At 39.2% G+C, this 22621-nt stretch overlaps 1 pseudogene; it reads left to right on the top strand.

Moving 5' to 3' along the window:
* The first annotated feature begins 16444 nt into the window (after positions 1–16444).
* Positions 16445–16769, top strand: LOC100685396 (annotated as a pseudogene).
* Positions 16770–22621: the final 5852 nt, after the last annotated feature.

Raw genomic sequence — 22621 nt, 5'->3', positions numbered from 1 at the left:
TAACTACTCAGTAGTGTGATTGCCAAATGGTAAAATAGTTCTATTTTTAGCTTTTTGAGGAAGCTCCACCAGTCTTGGCTGCACCAGTTTTGCATTCCCACCAACAGTGCAAGACGGTTCATTTTTCTCCATATCCTCACCAACACTTGTTGTTTTCTGTGCTGTTGATTTTAGCCATTCCTACTGGTGTGAGGTGGTATCTCATTGTGGTTTTGATGTGTATTTCCCTGATGATGAGCGATGTGGAGAATCTTTTCATGTGCCTGATGGCCATCTGGATATCTTCTTTGGAGAAATGTCTGTTCATGTCTTCTGCCTATTTTTAAATCTGATTATTTGTTGGTTTTTTAGTGTTGAATTAATTGTTTAAGTTCTTTATATATTTTGGATACTAATCCTTTATAGATCCTTATTCCATTTTGAGTGTATTATGTGTGTGGTGTGTGGTCCAGCTTCATTCCACTGCATGTTGTTGTCCAGTTTTCCCAACATCATTTGTTGAAGACATCATCTTTTTCCCATTGGATGTTCTTTGCTGCTTTGACAAAGATTAATTAACAGGGCGCCCGGATGGCTCAGTGGTTGAGTATCTGCCTTCAGCTCAGGGTGTGATCCCAGGGTGCTGGGATCGAGTCCCACATCAGGCTCCTGCATGGAGCCTGCTTCTTCCTCTGCCTGTGTCTCTGCCTTTCTCATGAATAAATAAATAAAATCTTAAAAGAAAGATTAATTGACTATCCCCGCTTTCTGGGGATTCTAGTCTGTTCCATTGATCTGTGTGCCTATTTCTGTGCCAGCACCACACTGTTTTGATCACTACAGCTTTGTAATATAATTTGGAGTCTGGAATCGTGATGTCTCCAGCTTTGCTTTTCTCTTTCAAGATTGCTTTGGCTATTCAGGGTATTTGAGGTTCCATACAGATTTTAGGATTGTTTGTACTAGTTCTGTGGAAAATACTGTTTGTATTTTGATAGGGCTTACATTAAATGTGTAGAATGCTCTGGGTAATACAGGCATTTTGACAATATTTGTTCTTCCAATCCATGAACATTAAATGTTTTTCCATCTCTATGTGTCATCTTCAATTACTTTCTGTATTTTATAGCTTTCTCAGAGTACAAGTCTTTCACATCTTTGGTTAGGTTTATTCCTAGGTATCTTATTATTTGGGGTAATTGGGATGGTTTTCTTAATTTCTCTTTCTGCCGCTTCAATATCGGTGTAAAGAAATCCAGCAGATTTCTGTACATTGATTTTATATCCTGAGACTTTACTGAATTTGTCAATTCTAGCGTTTTAGTTTGTGGCTGTTGTTGTTTTTTAGAGGGAGAGAGAAGGAGAGAGAGAGAGCAAGAGCAGGGGAGGGGCAGAAGGAGAGGGAGATAGAGAATCCCAGGCAGGCTCCATGCTCAGAAGCATGAAGTCCCACGAGGAGCTCAATCTCACGACCCTGAGATCATGACCTGAGCCAAAACCAAGAGTCGGATGAGTAACAGACTGGGCCACCTGGGTGCCCCAATTCTAGCAGTTTTTTGATGATGTCTTTCGGGTTTTCCTTACAGAGTGTCATGTCATCTGCAAACAGTGACAGTTTTACCTCTTCCTTACCAATTTGGATGCCTTTTATTTCTTTTCGTTGTCTGACTGCTGAGGCTAGGACTTCTGGTACCATGTTGAATAAAAGTGGTAAAGGTTGGCATCCCTATCCTGTTCCTGTCCTTAGACTGAGAGCTTTTCCCACGAAGGATGATGTTGGCTATGGGCTTCTCAGGTATGGCCTTTATTGCGTTGAGGTCTATTCCCTCTAAACCTATGTTGTTGAAAGTTTCTCTCTCTCTCTCTTTCTCTGGCTATGTTCTCTTTTTTTGTGATGCCTTTATCTGGTTTTGGGATGAGGGTACTGCTGGCCTCACAGGATGAATTTGGAAGTTTTCCTTCCTTTTCCAGTTTTTGGAATAGTCTGAGAATATTCTCTTGTAACCCTATTTCTGCAATGTTGTTTTGTTATTTCTCCTCTCTCACTTGTGATCTTATTTATTTGAGTCCTTTCTTTTTTTTCCCCCTTAATATGTCTGGTTAGAGATTCAGCAATTTATTTTTATTTTTTTATTAAAGAACCAGCTCTTGGTTTCATTGGTCTGTTCTGTTGCTTTCTTCGTTTCTGTATCACTCATTTCTGCTCTAATCTTTATTATTTTCTCCCTTCTGCTGGCTTAAGGTTTTATTTGTTGTTCTTTTTCTAACCTCTTTAAGAGTAAGGTTAGGTTGTTAATTTGAGATTTTTCTGGCTTCCTGAGGTAGGCCTATATTGGTACCTGAGGTACGTCCTCTTAGAACCTCTTTTGCTGCATCCCAAAGGTTTTGGGCCATTGTGTTTTCATTTTCATTTGTTTCCATGTACTTTTTCATTTCTTCTTTGATTTCCTGGTTGACCTATTCATTGTCTAGTAGCATATTATTTAACCTCTATGCATTTGTATTCTTGCCAACTTTTTTCTTCTGGTTAACCTCACATTTCATAGTGTTGTGTTCAGAAAAGATGCTTGGTATGACTTTGATCTTTTTTGTATTTGCCGAGGCTTGTTTTGTAGCCTAATATGTGATCTGTTCTGGAGAATGTTCCATGTGCCCTTGAAAAGAATGTGTATTCTGCTGCTTTAGGGTGGAATGCTCTGAATATATCTGTTAAATCCATCTGTTCCAGTGTGTTATTCAAAGCCATTTTTTTCCTTGTTGATTTTCTGTTTAGATGATCTGTCCCTTTGTGTAAGTGCAGTATTAAAGCACCCTACTATTAATGTATTGTTATCAATGAGTTTCTTTATGTTTGTTATTAACTATTTAATGTCTTTGGATGCTCCCTGTTGGGTGCATAAACACAATTGTTGTCTTCTTGTTGTATTGTCCCCTTTGCTATTATATTGTGTCCTTCTGTGTCTCTTGTTGCAGTCTCTGTTTTAAAGTCTATTTTCTCTGACATAGGTATGATGACTCTAGCTTTCTTTAGATATGCATTTGCATGATAAATGTTTCTACATTCCCTCATTTTCAATCTACAAGTGTGTTTAGATCTAAACTGAGTCTCTTGTGGGCAGCATATAGACAGATCTTGTTTTTTTTTTTTTATCCATCTGATACCCTATTTCTTTTTTAAAATTTTTATTTAAATTCAATTAATTAACATATAGTGTATTATTGGTTTCAAAGGTAGAGTTCAGTGATTCGTCAATTGCATATAACACTCAGTGCTCATTACTTCAAGTGTCCTCCTTAATGCTCGTCACCCAGTTAGCCTGTCCCCCAATCCACTTCCCCTCCAGCAACTCTCAATTTGTTTCCTATGATTAAGAGTCTCTTATGGTTTGTCTCCCTCTCTGATTTCACTTTGTTTTATTTTCCCTCCCTTCCCCTGTAATCCTGTTTTGTTTCTTAGATTCTACATATGAGTGAGATCATATGATAATTGTATTTCTCTGATTGGCTTATTTTGTTTAGCATAGTATCCTCTAGTTCCATCCACGTAGTTGCAAATGGTAGGATTTCATCTCTTTGATGACTGGGTAGTATTCCATTGGATATATATGCAACATCTTTATCCATTTATCTGTTGATGGACATCTGGGTTCTTTCCATAGTTTGGCTATTGTGGACCTTGCACATCTCCAAGGCAAGGGAAACATCTGACACCCTATCTATGTGTTTTGATTGGAGCATTTAGTCCATTTACATTCAAAGTAATTATCAAGGGATATGTATTTATTGCCTTTTTGTTTTTTACCTGTCTTGTGGTTGTTTCTGAATATATCTCTGATCCTTTCTTGTCTTTCTCTCTTTCATGACTTGCTGGTTTTACTTAGTTATATATTTGGATTTCTTTCTCTTTATTCTTTGCATATTTATTGGTGGTTTTTGACATACCTTTAGGTTTGTATAGAACCTCTTGTGCATATAGCAGTCTATATTAAGTTGATAGTCATTTATGTTTGAACCCATTCTTTACTCCACTTCTCCCCATGTTTTAGGTATAGGGTATCAGATTTTACATGTTTTCATTTTCTGAATCTTTGACTGATATTTTATTAAAATACTCATTTTCACTGCTTTTGTGTTTCCTACCTCCATACTGTCACTTTTGGTCTCTCTTCACTCAAAGAGTCTCCTTTGATATTTCTTGTAGGGCTGGCTTAGTGGTCACAAACTCCTTTAGCATTTGTTTGTCTGGGAAACTCTTTATCTCTCCTTCTATTCTGAATTATAGCCTTGCTGGATAGAGTATTCTTGGCTGCAGATTTTTCCCATTCAGCACTTTTAATATATCATGCCACTGTCTTCTGGCCTGCCAAGTTTCTGCTAAAAAAAAAATTCCTTGATAGCTTCATGGGATTTCCCTTATATGTAACTGTCTTCTTTAGCATTGCTGCTTTTAATTTTTTTCTTTATCACTATATTTTGCCATTTTAATTATAAGACGTCTTGGTGTGGATCTGTTTTTGTTGAATCTCTTGGGAGTTCTCTGTGCCTCGTGGATCTGGATATGTGTTTACTCGTCCAGATTAGGGAAGTTTTCTGCCATTATTTCTTCAAATAAACTTTCTGTTCCCTTTTTTCTCTTCTTCTTCTTCTGGGACTCCTATAATGTGAGTGTTATTATGTTGATGAAGTCACTGAGTTTCTTAGGTCTATTACCATTTTGCATAATTTTCCCTCTTCTATTCTCCTTTATTTCTTTCCATTATTCTGTCTTCTAGGTCATTAATTCATTCCTCTGCTTCTACCAGCCTGCTGTCAATACAACAAACATGTTTTTCATTTCATGCATTCAGCCCTTCACCTCTGCAAGGTTTTTTTAAATTTATGTAGGGGTCTCACTAATGTCTTCTACTCTTTTCCAAGTCCAGTGAGTATCCTTATAATCATTGCTTTAAATATTTCTTCAAGCATGTTATTTATGTCTGCTTTGCTTAGATCTCTGGCCATGCCCTTGTCCTATTCCTTCACTTAAGATACATTTCTCTGTCTTCTCACTTTGTCTAAGTCTCTGTGCCTGTTTCTATGTATTAGGAAAATTAGCTACTTCTCTTGTTCTTGAGGGCAATGGCCTATGAAGAAGAGATCCCATAGTGCCCTGCTTTGTAGTGTCCCTTGTTTTCCCAGGGCCTGGTACTTTAGAGGATGTGTCCAAGGTGTGCTGTGTGCCCTCAGCTATTGTATCCTTTCAAGCCAGTCATCTGCAGAGATTCTCCTTGCCTTGCCTATTGTGGTCAGTATTTGGTCCCTGACCTAAATGTGGTGGCTTTTTACTAAATGTGCTCTGTTCTGCTTGTGAAATGAGATATGTTGCTACTGCTGTCAGAATTGCCCAAAACTCCTGAGTCAGGAGACACAGTATGAATAGGGATTTGGGCTGGTCTTCTGGGGAACAGGGCTGTCTGTGCTGGGACTGAGGCAGGTGTGACTGGGAAGAGCGGTTCCACTGGAGCATGGGGGTGGGGTGGGGGCTGCTGTAAGCAAGTTAGGTAGGGAGAGCCCATGCTGTGTTGGTTTCCCCAGGTGGCTCTGTGTTTATGCTGAGGGGGAAAGAGAGGAAAATGGCCCTGACAGTTCCTTTGTTCCCAGTTCTCTCTGTGTGCTGCCTCTCTGTGACACACTCCAACATGAGTCAATTACCTCCCCACTGTGTGCCCCAGGTGCTCTTCAGATCACTGTTTCCATGTTTCCATGCTGTATGACCAAGGGCTGTTTGCCCTGCCTTCTCTACCAAGGTAACCCAACGCCTCTGGGGTGTCCCTGAGCAAAGCCCACTGACCTTTAGAACTCCAGGTTTTAAGCCTCCCCTGGTTGCCAGGAGTCATGAAATTCAGCCTCTCTTGCTTTCCAAGGCAACTACTATGAGAATTCATTTTCCCCATATACTTCCCTGTATATTATTCTGTCTCTGGCCTTTTTACTCAACCATGGATCCCTCCCCACTGTGGCAACCACGATCTGTTTCTTCCCCAAACCAAGTCTCCATACTTTCTACCATCTTTGATGTGGCTCTTCTCTGCCATTAGTTGTGGATTTTGTCCTGCCAGGCCTTAAGTTGATTTCTGGGGTATTTAGGATGATTTGATAGTTATCTAGCTATATTTTTGGGATGAGGCAAGCCTAGGGTCCTCCTACTCTGCCACTGTCTTCCCTTCTTAAGAGGATATTTCAAAATTTTACCTTTAAAAAATTTTCCCCCGATATGAATCCAGACAAATGCCAACATAATGCCAAATGCAATGTGTATGCTGGCTTGCACATGGCAAACATGGAAACATCCCATGGGGCCAGGACTAGGGCCAGGTGTCCCTCTTCTCTTCTATAGGGAAGAGAAGCTACTGCAGGCATCATATGATCGGTCAGTAGTGCCCCTGAAAGGGAATTTCCATGATCCTGTATGCCCAGAAAATGTCTGTTCAAAGCATATGGCCTGGAGGGGGTGCCATCACGTACCCACAATGTGCAATATGCACTAGACATTGGCTGTTGCTGCGCATCCCAGAATGTTTTTTAGCTGTACCTGGCCTGAAAGAGCTTTTTCTTCTTTGATCACAAGATTTTATTTTATTTTTTTTAATTTTTATTTATTTATTTATGATAGTCACACAGAGAGAGAGAGAGAGAGAGAGGCAGAGACATAGGCAGAGGGAGAAGCAGGCTCCATGCACCGGGAGCCCGACGTGGGATTCGATCCTGGGTCTCCTGGAGCCCGATGTGGAATTCGATCCTGGGTCTCCAGGATTGCGCCCTGGGCCAAAGGCAGGTGCTAAACCACTGTGCCACCCAGGGATCCCTGATCACAAGATTTTAAAGAAGAGAGTCCGCATCCTCTATGGCCCTGGCCCTGGCTCTGTGATAAAGCCTATTTAGAGTAGAAGAGACATGCAGAATCAGAGAGAAGCTGGGGGAGGGGAGAAGAGACAGAGCTAAGAGAATATCTGTGACTCTGATCACCTCTGGCTTTGCCCCTAACCCACCCAACTAAGTAAAATGATGAATCTCCTATTTTGCTTAAATGAATATGAGTTAAAATTCAGTCATTTGCAACCAAAGAATCTTAACTGAAATAGAAACCACTACAAGGGCCAGTCCACCTATCACTGAGATACAGTCACATGTTATCATGTAGTTTGAAAGATGGTAGTATTCTTCTTGGACCAAATGAGAGAATGTACATTATCTCTTTACACTTTCTATCTTAAGAAGTCATCTCAGCTCCTGGCATTTGGAAGAAGAGTCAGGTTTTGTCACTTGCTGGTTTTTCCTTGTGGATTCCTATGTTGATTCGCTTGGGCCACTATTTAAAAACAAAACAAAACAAAACAAAACAAACAAACAAAAAAACCCACATAGACTGAGTAGTTTAAACACAGAAATTTATTTCACATAGATCTGGAGGCTGGAAAGTACCAGATCAAAGTTCTGGCAGGTGAGAGTGCTCTTCTTGGCTTGTAAGTAGATGGCTGACCACCTACTTGCTTCACACGTGGACAAAAAGAGAAACTCCAAGTTCCCTGGTATCTCAGAATTACACTAATCCTATTGGATCAGGGTCCACCTTCATGACCTTTATTTAACTTTTATTACCCCCATTAAGGCCTCCTCTCCAAATACAGTGACATTGGGAGTTAAGCCTTCAACATATGAATTTTAGAGTAACGTAAACACTCAGTCCCCAACATTCCATACGTGAGGGTAGGACACTTCGGAAGCCCAAAGTCCAGAATGGTAGCAGCTGCTGGGGAAGGGAGCCACAGAGATCAGATCAACCATTCTTGACTAGTTTTGTCCAACAAATATTCATCAGTTCATTGCTATGTACCAGGACCTGTGTTAGCACTGGGAAATAAAAATGAATAAGATACATAGGCCCCAGCACATGCAGAGACCTCCCTCTTCACAGCAGTGGAAACTGGGGGCTGTGTGGTCACCAGCTGGGAAGTCACACAGCTGTCATGTGGATCCCTGTCTGTCTAGTACCAACCATAGGACTTAGTATTTGTCACATTGCCCTAGGTGTTTACTGTGCCTTAATTTAGAAAGTGAATTTCAAGATATCCAACATGTTGAAAAAAAAAAGTAATGGGGGAAAAAATGGGCAAGTGACATTCCCTGCCCTCAAGGGGATTTTTGATGAAGGAGTAATCTGTCAGGGAATAGATATATTTGATGTGATACAACAAATAATCAGACTGATGAGTGTTCAGAGCTGCTACAGAACCCAGGGGTGCTACAGAACCCAAGGGAGAGCCCTTTACACTTCAGGATGCACAAGTATCCCTGACAGGTGAGACAGGCAAAGAGATGGAAATGGCATTTCAGCTAGAGGGATGACATGCTATTCATGGGCTTGCCACAGAAAAACGTGAGTTATGAAAAGGAAGTGGTCGGGAGGGGAGTCTTGGTGGGAAAGGTATGGAGCCTAAATGAACTTACCCCTCTTATCACTCCAGAGGCTTTACATGGGGAAGAGATTGGTCAGGTTTATGTGTCCGCTATACCATTATGGAGCTTTGGGGGGGATAAACTTGCATAGGGCAAGAGCAGATGTGGGAAGACCAGCTTAGGAGACAGCTGCAACTGGTCCGACAAATGCTAAAGGTCCTCTTTTGAACTAAAACAGTAGTCCTAGGGATGCAGCACAGTTGTGAAAAAATATTTAAGATCCAAAATTGGTAAGACTTGCTGACTGATGGTATGAGGAAGAGGATGGAGGAGACTAGGAGCATTGCAGTTTCCCCACCCCCAAGGGACTGGGTGGAGGGTGGAGCAAACTGGGAGCTGGTGTGAGGAGAGAGCAGATCCAAACAGTACAGAGCAGGTGTGTGACAGGAGGCTAACACACAGGAAGCACGGTTTTCAACAGAATGCTAACTTATATGACATGAACAGTAAGAGCAAAAGGTGCCCTAACGCCAACAGGGAAGAAGAAGGAAAGGGCACCTGGGAAGATTTTCATGCTCCAAAAGCTTTAAATGAAGCCTCGGGAAGTACATGGTGCTCTGCAAAGGAGTAATAGACAGGAAGCCCACGGCCTAAATGTGGCCTGCCCACATTTTACATTGCCCGCCCAGGGCTGGTTGGTTGTTTCAATGAATTGGTTACCAACATTTCCAAATCAACCCTTTATATGTAAAACCTGGATCCTGGTCTCTTAGTGCTAGTATGTGGAGGGCACAGAACTGGACCTACCTTCTTCACCGGCAATGATCAGCTAGGCTGGCCAGTCAGCAGTGGGCCCATCAGACCAGGTAGGCCCAGGGCCTTACTTGAGGTTTCCTAGATGTGTTGGGTTTAGCCATCTTGCCCCACAGCATCATAAAGACAGGAGAAAAACCAGCCTTGCTACAATCAACCCTGCTGAGATTGTTCCTGTAATTATCATTTAATGGAAATATAAATCTCTTTCTCAAAATCCAGGGTTAGAAGATTTTCTTAAATGAGTACTGGCTTCCCAAGGTGTTTTTGTTTTAAACTAATGATACCAAATATTTAGAAACCTTTATACTGGGAATACATACTATACTGTTGTTTAAATAACTATTATAACTAACTTTTCTCCAGGAAGCTCAAAGTGTTCTATTAAATCCTAAGCAAAGTTTACCCCAAGCTTACATTGCTTGTGATCTGGAGTCCACCTTAAATATAATGGAAGGGGAAAAGTGATAGAACAGACACAACTTGATTGTAACACAGGAGTCCTCTGGGAACTCAAGAAATAGTCCCTCTGGTGTTCGTTTAATATCAAATATCCATCAGCGAGTAAGTCTCTAATAAATTTGCAGAGGTGGTATCATAGGGCAGAAAGGACTGGTTCAGGGCTGAGAGATAGGGAAGATCCTGGGCTATTTGAAATTCTACCCCCTGTGTGGTCTGTTTACTCCAGGAAAGACATTAACCAAGGGTGGCCGGATTTAATGTAGTAAGAGCACCTATCCACAATTGATGAGGACGACCATCCATATTTATAGATAGTTCACCTTGACTATTTAAGAGTTTGGCAGGATATTTTTCCCCTTTTCCCTCTTTGGAGCATCATGATTGATCTGAATTGAGGGATTTTTCTTTGCCTTCAGTGAATATGTGTGCGCGCATGCACATGCGTGTGTGTGTGTGTGTGTGTGTAAGCTAGGATGGTTTTTCTTCAAGTTTAGGAGATCAAAAGCATCTTTGTCAGTAGGTAGTTGGAGAGTGGGCCAACTAGCTGTTTGATCTGCTGGGCTACACTTGACCTACGATCCTGTCTCATTTTTGTTCTAGAGCCCTTTTCAAACTGTTCTACCAGAGGATGTAGTCCAGATAAAGGGGGCTAGTTCCTGTTTCAATTTCTGTTTTCAAAGCAAGTCTCCATTTTTAGGCTCAATTTCATAAACAAAATGAGATGATGTTCCATTAGCATTTTCTTTACCTCCAAAATTTGTTCAGGTATATTCTCATCTATTCTGAAAAATCTCCTATAATTCTATCTTTTTGGTTTTGGATTTTTTTAGATTGAGGTATAATTGACAAGTACCTCTATATTAGTTTCAGGTGTACAAAATAATGATTCAATATTTGTATACCTTGGGAAATGATCACCACATAAATCTAGCTAACATCTGTCACCATCTACATAGATACAAAAATTTTTTTTCCTTCTGATGAGAACTTTTAAGATCTACTCTCTTAGCAATTTTCAAATATGCAATACAGTATTATTAACTACAGTCACCATGCTATACATTACATCCCCATAACTTAATAATTTTTTATAACTAGAAGGTTGTACTTTTGACCCCCCTTTGTACACTTTGCCCACCCCTCAACCCCCCATCTCTGGTAACCACAAATCTGTTTTCTGTATCTATGAGCTTGGTGTGTGTTTGTTTGTTTTTTAGATTCAATTTACAAGTGAAATCATACAGTATTTACCTTTCTCTGCCTGACTTATTTCACTTAACATAATGTCTCCAAGGTCCATCCATGTTATCACAAATGGCAAGATTCTATTCATTTTATGGCTGAATAATATTCCTCTGTGTGTGTGTGTGTGTGTGTGTGTGTGTGTGTGTCACACCTTCTTATTCATTCACCCACCAATGGACATTTAAGATGTTTCCATGTTTTGGTTATTTTAAGTAATGCTGTAATGAACATAGGAGTACCTATATCTTTTTGAGTTAGCATTTTTATTTTCTTCAAATAAGTACCCAGAAGTAGAATTTCTCAATTATTGGGTAGTTCTATTTTTCATTTTTTTCAGGAAACTCCACAGTGTTTTCCATAGTGGTTGCACCAATTTACATTTCCACCAACTGTGCACAAGAGTTCCCTTTTTCTTGCCAATACTATTTCTTCTTTTTTGATAAGATGTAGGTGATATCTCATCATGGATTTGATTTACATTTTCCTAATGATTAATGATGATGAGTAACTTTTCAGGTACTTGTTGGCCATCTGCATGTTTTCTTTGGAAAGATGTCTCTTTACATCTTCTGCCCATTTTTTCATTTAACTGTGTGGGTTTTTTGCTTTGTTTTTCTATTGAATTATATGAGTTCTTTATGTATTTTAGTTATTAACCTCTTACGAAATATATGATTTACAAATATTTTTCCCCATTCAATAAGTTCCCTTTTCATCTTGTTAGTTTCCTTTGCTAGTGCAGAAACTCTTTGATGTAATACCACATGTTCATTTTAGCTCTTATTGCCTTTGTTTTTGGTGCCAGGTTTTTAAAAATCATTACCAAGACCAAGTCAAAGAACTTGCACTTGTTTTCTTCTAGTTTTATGGTTTCAAGTCTTACATTAAAGTTTTTTTGACTCAATATATTTTGAGTTAATTTTCATATTTGGTGTAAGTTAGCGGTCCAGTTACATTCTTTCACAAATGGCTTTCCAGTTTGCACAATACCATTCATGGGGAATACCATCCTTTCCCCATTGTATATTCTTACCTCACTCATCATAAATTAATTGATCACATTTGCATGGGTTTACTTCTGGGATTTCTATTGTCTTCTTGACTTATATGTCTGTTTTTTTTTAAAGATTTTATTTCTTTATTCATAGAGACACACACACACAGAGAGAGAGAGAGAGAGAGAGAGAGAGAGAGGCAGAGACACAGGCAGAGGGAGAAGCAGGCTCCATGCAGGGAGCCTGACATGGGACTCGATCCCGGGTCTCCAGGATCACACCCCGGGCTGCGCCGCCGGGGCTGCCCTATGTGTCTGTTTTTATGCCAATACCATACTGTTTTAATTACTATGGCATTGGAATATAGCTTAAAATCAGAAAGTGTGATACCTCCCGTTTTGTTCTTTCTCAAAATTGTTTTGGCCATGCAGGATCCTTTGTTGTTTCATACAAATTTTAGACTTTTTTTGTTCTATTTCTATAAAAAATGCCATTAGAATTTTGATAGGGATTACATTGAATCTGTATATTGCTTTGGATACTATGGACATTTTCACAATATTAGTTCTTCCAGTCCATGAGCATGGTATATCTTTCCATTTATTTTTGGCTTCTTCAATTTCTTTCATCAATGTCATACTTTTCAGTATGTTAATTTTTTCACCTTCTTGGTGAAATTTATTCCTAGGTATTTTATTCCTTTTGATGCAATTATGAATGTGATTTTTTCTTAATTTCTCTTTCTGATGGTTCATTATTAGTATAGAGAAACACAATAGACTTTTTCATGTTGACTTTGTATCCTGCAACTTTACTAACTGTAACAGTGTTATGGGGGAGTCTTGATGATTTTCTATGTATAATATCATGTCATCTGCAAATAGTAACATTTTTTTTTCCAATTTGGATGCCTTATTTCTTTTTTGTGCCTGATTGCTTTTGTTAGAACTTCTAGCACTATATCATTATGAGTGGTGAAACTGGGCACTTTGTCTTGCCCCAAGATAGCGGGAATGCTTTCACCATTGATTATGATATTAGCAGGGGATTGTCATTATACAGACAATGGTCTGGTCATTGTCCATTGGTGTATTTAGTCTCTTAGCACAGAAACTTCAACCCAGCAATTTCACTCCTGAAAATTTGTCTTACATCGATGAAATAAACTGTGTACAAGGTTATGCATGGTAATGTTGTTTTGATAGAAAAACAAAAAGATTGAAAACAAACAAAATGTCCATCATCAAGGCACAGGATAAATTAGTGAGTATGTAACCCTGTAACAGAATAGTAAATAAGTGTCCTTTGGTGTTCCCAAAGCTCATTGTACAGGCTTTGATCACAGAGCTTATATTCATTCACATGCCAGACTACTCTAATGCATTCTAAGGACTCAAGAAAAATTTAACTTTATTATCTTTCATGTCCTCTCAATAAATACTTGTCAATTGAGAGTGAAATACAGGATCCTGTTCCTTTCCAACCAGAGGATAGGTAGTTATAAAAAGCAGTGCAGAATTTAAATTTCGCTAATAGAAAAATACAGCTCTATAAATTAAAGCATTGTTTAACAAGTTTATTCTACCTTGACTTTGGATGTCAAAACATATTTACAGAAGAAATGTGACTGTTTAATTCAAAGTAAATAAGGTTTTCAGGAAATCTAAAAGAAGGGATCAGCAAACATTTTCTCTAAAGAGCCAGATAGTAAATATTTTAGGTTTTGAGGGCTATTTTGCATCTGTCACCTATTTGTTTTCTTTCTTTATTTCCTCATTTCTTCTGTTCTTCTTTTCTTCCTCCCTTCCTTCCGAGAACAAGCATGAGGGCAGAGGAGTAGGGGCAGAGGGAGAGAGAGAAAATCTCAAGGAGAATCTGTGCAGAGCACAGAACTGATACAGGGCTTGATCCCCTCACCCCAAGACCATGACTTGAGCCAAATTCAAGAGTCAACCGACTGAGCCACCCAAGCACCCCTCTTTTTATTTTTAACAATGTTTTAAAAATGTAAAACCTTCCTTATTTCAATGGTTGCATATAAATAAAACATAAACTGGATTTGAAGTTCACAGACCCCTTTCGAAAAGCCAAAGTTCACCGTTTAAGAGAGCATTTTAGAAAAATATCTAAGTATGACTACCCAGATATCATTGGAAGGGTATAAAATGGACTTCTTCAGGGAAAGAAACAATGCAAAGAAAGATTAAAATGCCTTCTGGAACTTTAGAGTCTAAAATCACATGGGGGACTTAGATTGTTGCCAGAGGCCCATGTTCCCAAGTGACACTAATGTTTCTTGTGCAGGGCTACACTTTGAGAACCATGGCTACAAAGATAGAATCACTAAAGGAAGGCCTGTAAAATCCTTATTTTGTGCAATCTTTCCTTTGCTATGTCAGTAATCCCTTCTTGTGACTGCAAGTGCTTCTAGGCATTGATTGTCTTCTCAGCTGCCAGCCTATCAGGCAACTCCTGGATGTCACACTGAAATTTCAGTCCGCCCACCACGGAGGACAAAAGGAAGACAATGTTGTCAGACCAGTGGCGTGCCCTAAGGAGTGGCTCTGGAACAAGAATAGGGCAGGAATCTGGGGTGTGATCCCCTTTTGAACTGAGAAGCCCTGTGCCCCTCCCTGAGGTGAGCCTTGGTCTGCAGGCTGCTGAGGGACCACGGACCACAGTGGAACATGGTGACAGCCCGCACAACCTGTGGGGTCAGGTCAGCCTATCATTTGAGGCCCGAGGCTCCAAGATACTTTAATACATGATCCTTTCTTCCCCGTACTTTTTTATGCATTTATTTTATTCTATTCACATTGTACAACTGTTACACAACCTACAAAAAGTGCATAAGCCTAACCATTTTCCAATGTCAGTTCAGAGTTAAGTGGCAAAAAAGGGGAACGGTTAGTAAGTTACCAGAGAGTTTGGGTGCCCTGTGCAAGTCACACTGTCCCACGATGTGCCTGGAGCTGTAAATGTCACCGTGGGAGAACCTGTTGTCTTTGCAGCGACCACAGTTTCTGTCAATGGGACTTCCTTAGTTCGTTGTGTCTTTTCTTTGGAGGACAGGAGCAATGAGACTTTCAATAGGTCTGACACAGATTGTTTCTACTCAATAAATGTCAACATTCATTTGGCATTTGCAACAAAGATGTTTGAAATAAACTTTCTCCCAAATATGCACCACATGTAAGCACTCTCCCATCTGGTTTTTATGATTTTTATAGTGAAAATAGCCATATTTTGGTTCCAAACACTGGAGGCTGAGCTTTCTAAGCAGATTGGTGGTCCTCTGTGCTTCCTGTCCCAAGGACTCGCATCATCTTCCCACCCCAGCACATCAGGCTGCCAGAGTCCCTCCTGCCCACCACCCTCTGACGTGGTGGCAGCTGCTGCTGGCTGGCCTCCATACTGTCTGAAAGCACCTTCCTTTCATCATCTTCCCCTTCCTTCCACAGCTGGATCAAGCCCCTGCAACCAACCACCACAGATAGACCACCCAGGCTGGCAGGGGTGTCCTGTGGCCTGTGCTGCCCCAGGGGGAATGGCTGCACAAGGTGCAAGACCCCAGCAAGGACTGCACGACTTGCCCACCCACAGGCTCACCTGCATGTCCATCTGTTGGCCTTGGCCTTGCACAGACGCAGGCTCAAGCTGGGGTTCATCTAGAAGAGAACAGCCTTGCAGTGAGCCCTCTTGCAATGGTCTATGGAGGAGCTGCAGGCATTTATGGGTACCAGAAACCCCGGCCTGCCCAGGAAAGTGGGAGGACTACTGCTCTGCCTCTAGTCAGGCTGTTTGTGCTCAGAGTCCAGGGTGGGCCAAAGGCAGGGTGTTCCCATAGCCCCAGAACTAGCGGTAGGGGATGCAAACAAAGCACCCCATATCCTCACTCGGTGCCCAGCACAGTATCCTGGTGCAGTTTGGTTATGTCCTTGTTTGCCCTTCACCTTCATTCACTCCTTTCGTCTCCTGATCAAGTTAGTTCTCAATCATTTTTTTGGTGGATTCAGATGTTGGTGTCAGTTTGATTTATTACCCCTCATAAAGGGTGTTAACTGGTACCAATTTTTGTCACTGTCCTTACCACACAGTATGCATTCACTGAGTTAATATATGTCAAGCACTTAGAATAGTACCTGGCACATAACTTGTGCTATACCAGTCTCAGGTCTGAGCATTTGCTGTTATTCATGGCACCTAGCACAAAGCTGGGCTCTTACTAAGAGTTCAATAAATATTTTTTAAGTGAGTAAATAAACAAACAATATGGGTTATAATTATGAGCAGCCCCCACCAAGGTTCTTGTAGTTACACCGGTCGTGCTTGGAAACACTAACAACTTGGCAAAGTCCAGACCACACATCGGAAGAGCATGGGAAGAGCCCTCCTCACCCCTATTGCGCCATGGTCTGAAGCCTATGTCAGTCTTAAAGATACGACTGTATCTGCTCAAGGAGAAAGTTCTAGATAATGGAGGAGCTTTCTGCGCAGACAGCGCTCTCACAAACATGGTGAACATTCCTAAAACCTGCTGGACTTTGTACAGGAAGTGTGACAAGAACCAACCCCATAAAATGACACAGCACGAGAAAGGCAAAGATCTTTATGCCCAGGGAAGGAGGGAAGGTGGCATTCTGACAGGAAGCAGAGTGGCTGTGGAGGGCAGACTAAGCCGCTTTCTGGAAAAAAGCTAAAATTACAAAGAAAACTGTACTGAGGCTTGAATATATTGAGCCCAACTGCAGATCTAAGAGAATGCTGGTTATTAAGAGATGCAAGCATTTGGAACTGGGAGGAGATAAGAAGAGAGAAGGCCAAGTGATCCACTTCTAAGCTCCTTATTTTGATATATTATGAAGACACTAAAGACAATAAAATCTTGAGGTTATGTTCACTTCTAAATGAATGAATGAACAAATGAATGAATGAATAAATAAAGGAGGAGCCATTGGTCACTTACAGGGGGCAGAAAATGTGAGTAGGGGACTAATGAGGTATACACCACAGTGAATGCCAGTTATCGGCCATATGTAAATTCTAACACATGAATACATGAAAGTCTTCAGGGTTTCCTGATACTTAACACCCAATCTGACTGAAAGTATGGGGCTTGCCAACAAAAGAAAAATTGTTAAAACACCGGGAGCAAAAGCCATTTTAAGTGATTTCATTTCTAATTGTTTAAAATAATATTTTCTTGTTAATTAAAAAAATGCATGTGTCTAAGACCACTGAGAGGAAGCACAACAGTGAGCACGGTAACACTCACTGACCTAATCATTTATTCATCAAACTTGAAAAAAATTTTTGACTCATTTTCTCTACCCCCTCTTTTCAGGATTCTATTTCTATCATTTCTTAGTGTTGTATCAGAGATCCATTAGATAGTTCATTATTTTTTAATCTTTTTTTCTCTGTGTTATTCAGATTGGAAAATTTTTTTGACTTATCTTCAAGACAGAGTTTCTATTCCATTCTTATTTATAGTTCCTTTTTAAAAAGATTTTATTTATTTGAGAGATATACAGGGCATGACCATGAGCAGCAGGGAGGAGGCAGAGGGAGAGGGAGAAGCAGGTTCCCGGATGAGCAGGGAGGCCAACGCAGGGCTCAATCCCAGGACCCTGAGATCATGACCCAAGCCAAAGGCAGATACTTAACTGACTGAGCCACCCAGGGGCCCTTAATTTATAGTTTCTATTTCCCTTCTGAGATGGCCTATCTTTTCATTTTTTGTGACTGCATTTTCTTTTATAAAATTGGGCATAGTTAATACATGTTGTTGTTTTTTTTTTTTTAAAGATTTTATCTATCCATGAGAGACACACAGAGAGAGAGGCAGAGACACAGGCAGAGGGAGAAGCAGGCTCCATGCAAGGAGCCTGATGTGGGACTCGATCCTGGGACTCCAGGACCATGCCCTGGGCCAAAGGCAGGCACTAAACTGCTGAGCCATCCAGGGATCCCAAATACATGTTTTTATTTTTATTTTTTAAAGATTTTATTTATTTATTCATGAGAGACAGAGAGAGAGAGAGAGAGAGAGAGAGGCAGAGACACAGGCAGAGAGAGAAGCAGGCTCCATGCAGGGACCCTGATGTGGGACTCAATCCAGGGTCTCCAGGATCATCCTTTGAGCCAAAGGCAGATGCTTAACTGCTGAGCCACCAAGCTGTCCCCAAATACATGTTTTTGAATGTTTGCCTATTAATTCCAAAAATTTGGCCACCTTGAGTGTTAGTCTCCAGTAATTGTTTTCTGAAAATGAATTACATTTGACTATTTCTTCACATGAATAGTAGTTTGGGATTGTATCTTAATCATTATGATTGCTATGTTGTGGAAACTCAGGATTTTATTATACTCTTCCTGAAGTGTGATTGTTTATTTGTGTGTTTGTTTCTTTGTTTATTTTAGCAGGCAGTTATTACCAGATTCAAACTGCAAACCCAGTCTTTTGAGTAAGTAGCTAGGGTGACCAAGCATCCCAATTTGCCTGGAACTGATAGGGATTCCTGGTAAGTGGGACTTTCAGATATAAAATAGGAAAGTCCTGGGCAAACTGGGACAAATTGATTGTCTCAGCTCAAATCTCAGTTCAGTTTCTTCAGTCTTAGCTGCTGGAGTTCTTTGGAGTCTGTGTTCATAATGCACATACATGATTTGGGGATTAGTGAGAGATTTGGGCAGAGTTTAAAACATGGAATCTTTGCAGGCAATATCTTAACCACATCCAACTTTCTCCAAGAGCACAGCTATAACATATGAATGACATCCTCCTCTGGGGAAATTTATCTGATAGACAAATATTCACAGAGGAGCTCACAAAAATAGCATGGACCACTGCCCCGAATATTACAAGGCCCCACTATCTTGGTTAAATTCTTGAAAATTGATAAATCAAGAGATATTCCATGCCCGACACTGTCAAGAAATGATTGACACTCTAAGCACCCACATTAAATTAAGCCCAATGTTATTTAGGTCTTTTCAGATTCTGGAGATAACATATATTTATAAATTTTACCTAAGCCCATTTATGCTATTATTCACAAATCAGCCCACCTTACATGATACTTTCTACAAAAAGTCTCTATGATTTGTCCAAATTACAATATAACAGGCATTCCCATTGGTGCTACTCCTGCCCAAAATTCTTTCCTTTAGGGGCTTTAATAGCTCCTCTCATGCCTCTTGGCATCTATGGATCCATCCATAATGGTCATAAATCACCAGCAAGTTTCTGGTACAAGGAACTGATCAATGAGCTGCAAGAAAACTTAGAAAGGCAATTCAATGAAATCAAGGGGGAAAAAAATGATCAGATAAGTTCTTTACCAAAAGTATGGAAATTATAAAAAGAATCAAATGGAAATTCTGGAATTGAAGAATTCAATGAATGAGATAAAGAATGCAATCAAGAGCATCAGTAGCAAGGCAGATCTGCTCGAAGAAAAGATAAATGACTTAGACGATAGGAAAATAGAAATAATTCAGCTTAGAAGAAGAAAGAAAAGTAAGACTTTTTTTAAGTGAGGGAAACCTATCAGAGCTAACAGATTCTATCAGAAAGAGGAATATAAGAAAAATTGATGTACCAAAAACAGAAGAGAAAGAAGTGGGTAGAGAATTCATTTAAAGAAATAAAAGCTGAGAATTTCCCAAAACTGGGGAAGAATTAGACATACAATTTCAATAAGTTAATAGAACAGTTTATTATCTCAATGCAAAGGAACTTCTTTGAGATATATTCTAGTGAAACTGCCAAAAATTAATGATAGAGAAAGAATCTTACAGGCAGCCAGGGGAAAAAAAAAAAAGAAAGTAACCTACAAAGGAACCACCATTAAGCTATTAGTGGATTTCTCAGCAGAAATTTTCTAAGCCAGGAGAAATTGGAATAATATATTCAAAGTGTTAAAGATAAAAACTGCCAACCAAGAATACTTTATCTGGCAAAGTTGTTCCTCAGTTATGAAGGAGAAATAAAGGCTTTCCCAGATAAACAAAAGCTGAGGGAGTTCATCACCACTAGACTTGACTTTCAAGAAATGTTCAGAGGGGTTTCTATAAGCCAAAATGAAAAGACACTCATTGGCAACAGAAAACATACTAAAATACATGAAAACATTAAAATACAAACACTCTGGTAAAGATGGAATTTTGCAAAATGTAACTGTATAGTAGAATGATGTGCTAACCACATAACTATATTATGGCAGATAAAGGAAAAAAAGAGTATTATTAAAACCAACTAAAGCTATTATAATTTGTTAACAAATACACAGCATAAAAAGAGATCAATTGTTGCATAAAAAAATATAGAAAGGAAGAAGTGAAAAGGTGGTCTTTTTGGTGAATGAGGATAAGTTGCTATTAGCATAAAATTAACTGCTTATTTCTGAGATATTTTATGTAATTTTCATGGTAACAGAAAGGAAAAATCTAGCATAGATTCACAAAACATTAAAAAAGGGGAAACAGAACATACCATCATGGAAAACCACCACTTTCTTTTTTTTTCAAAGGTAGGGAGAAACAGAAAGAAAGAAGCAATGGAGATTAAAAAAAAAAAAAACAGCCAGAAGACCAACAATAAGATGGCAATAGTAATTATATTATATATCATTTATATTATATATGATAATACTAAATAATCACTCAAAGTATAAATGGATTGAATTCACCAATCAAAAGTCATAAAGTGGCTAGAGGGCTAAAAAAATAAGTCCCAATAGTATGCTGTGTATAAAAGACTCGTTTTAGCTCTAAAGACACAAATAGGCTCAAAGTGAAGTGACAGAGATATTTCATGCAAGTAGAAACCAAAAGAAGGTGGAGGTGGCCATACTTACATCAGACAAAATAAATTTTAATCCACAAACAGTAACAAGAGACAAAGAAAGTTATTATATAATGATAAAGGGATCCATATGTCAATCACAATATAACACTCATAAATATATACACACCCAACATTGAAGCACCTAAATATATTAAGGAAATAATAACAAATATGAAGTGAGAAAGAGAGAATAATACAATAACATTTACTTTACATTTACTGAAATTGTACTGTAATCGGACCAAATACATACATACATACATATATGTATTTATGTGTGTGTGTGTGTGTATATATATATATATATATATATCACCCATTCTATTCATAACCAACAAAATAAATATCCTTCCCCAATGCACATGAAACCTTCTCCAGGATAGATCATATGGTAGGACACAAAACACAAAACAAGTCTTAGCAAATTTAAGAATATTAAAATAAAAAAAAAAAAGAATATTAAAATCACATAGACTATCTTTTCTATCTACAGCAGTATGAAACTAGAAATTAACAATGAGAGGAAAGATGGAAAATATACAACACATTTTGAATGACCAAAGGATCAAAGAAGACAACAAGGGAAAATAAAAAACTATCTAGAAACAAATAAAAATGAAAAAAGAACATATATCCTATGGGATCCTGCCAAAGTAGTTCTGACAGGAAAGTTTATAGTAATAAATATATCTATTAAGAAATTAGAGGGGAGGGCAGCCTGGGTGGCTCAGAGGTTTAGCACCACCTTCAGCCCAGGGTGTGATCCTGGAGACCTGGGATTGAGTCCCACATCGGGGTCCCCACATGGAGCCTGCTTCTCCCTCTGCCTGTGTCTCTGCCTCTCTCTCTCTCTCTCTCTCTCTCTCTCTCTCTCTGTGTCTCTCATGAATAAATGAATAAAATCTTAAAAAAAAAAAGAAAGAAAGAAAAAGAAATTAGAGGGGAAATGCCTGGGTGGCTCAATGGGTTAAGCATCTGCCTTTGGCTCAAGTCATGATCTCAGGGATCCTGGGATTGAGCCCCACAGTCAGCTCCCTGCAGAGCAAGGAGCTTCCTTCTCCCTCTCCCTCTGTCCTTCCCTTCTGCTCATGCACTCTCTCTTTCTCTCATTTTCAAATAAATAAAAATCTTAAAAAGAAAGAAAGAAAGAAATTAGAGGGGCACATGGTTGGCTTAATCAGCTAATGTCCAACTCTTGATTTTTGGCTTAGGTCATGATCTAAGGGTTATGAGATCAAATCCTGGGTCAGGCTCAGTGCTGGGTGTAAAACCTGCTTAAGATTCTCTCTCCCTCTCCTCCTGCCCCGCCCTCATTCTCACTCACTCTCTCGCTAAAAAAGTTTAAGAAATTAGAAAGATCTCAAATGAACATTCTAACTTTGTCTCAAGAAAATAGAAAAAAAAAAGAACAAATTAGCCCAAAGTTAGCAGGAGGAAGAAAATAATAAAATCAGAGCAGAAATAAATTAACTGGAGACCAGAAAAATAATAGAAAGGATACACAAAACTAAGAGCTAATTTTTTTCGAAAAGATAAACACTAAACTAAGAAAAAAAGGATGATTCAAATTAGAAATGAAAGAAAAGATATTACAACTGATTCTTCAAAAATATATGGGATTATAAGAGACTTTTAAGAAAATTATATGCCAACACATTTGATAGCCTGGAAAATATGGATATATTCCTTGAGACATACAGCCTACCAACACTGAATCAGAAGAAATAAAAAATCTGAACAAATCAATAATGAGTAAAGAGACTAAATCAGTAATCAAAAGCCTCCCAACACAGAAAACCCTGGGACCAGATGGTTTCACTGGTGATTTCCATGAAACATT

This window comes from Canis lupus, chromosome 35 (assembly GCF_011100685.1).
Source record: "Canis lupus familiaris isolate Mischka breed German Shepherd chromosome 35, alternate assembly UU_Cfam_GSD_1.0, whole genome shotgun sequence".
Classification (NCBI taxonomy): domain Eukaryota; kingdom Metazoa; phylum Chordata; class Mammalia; order Carnivora; family Canidae; genus Canis; species Canis lupus.
Note: the sequence above shows the minus strand (reverse complement) of the source record. Positions and strands in the feature narration are given on the sequence as shown.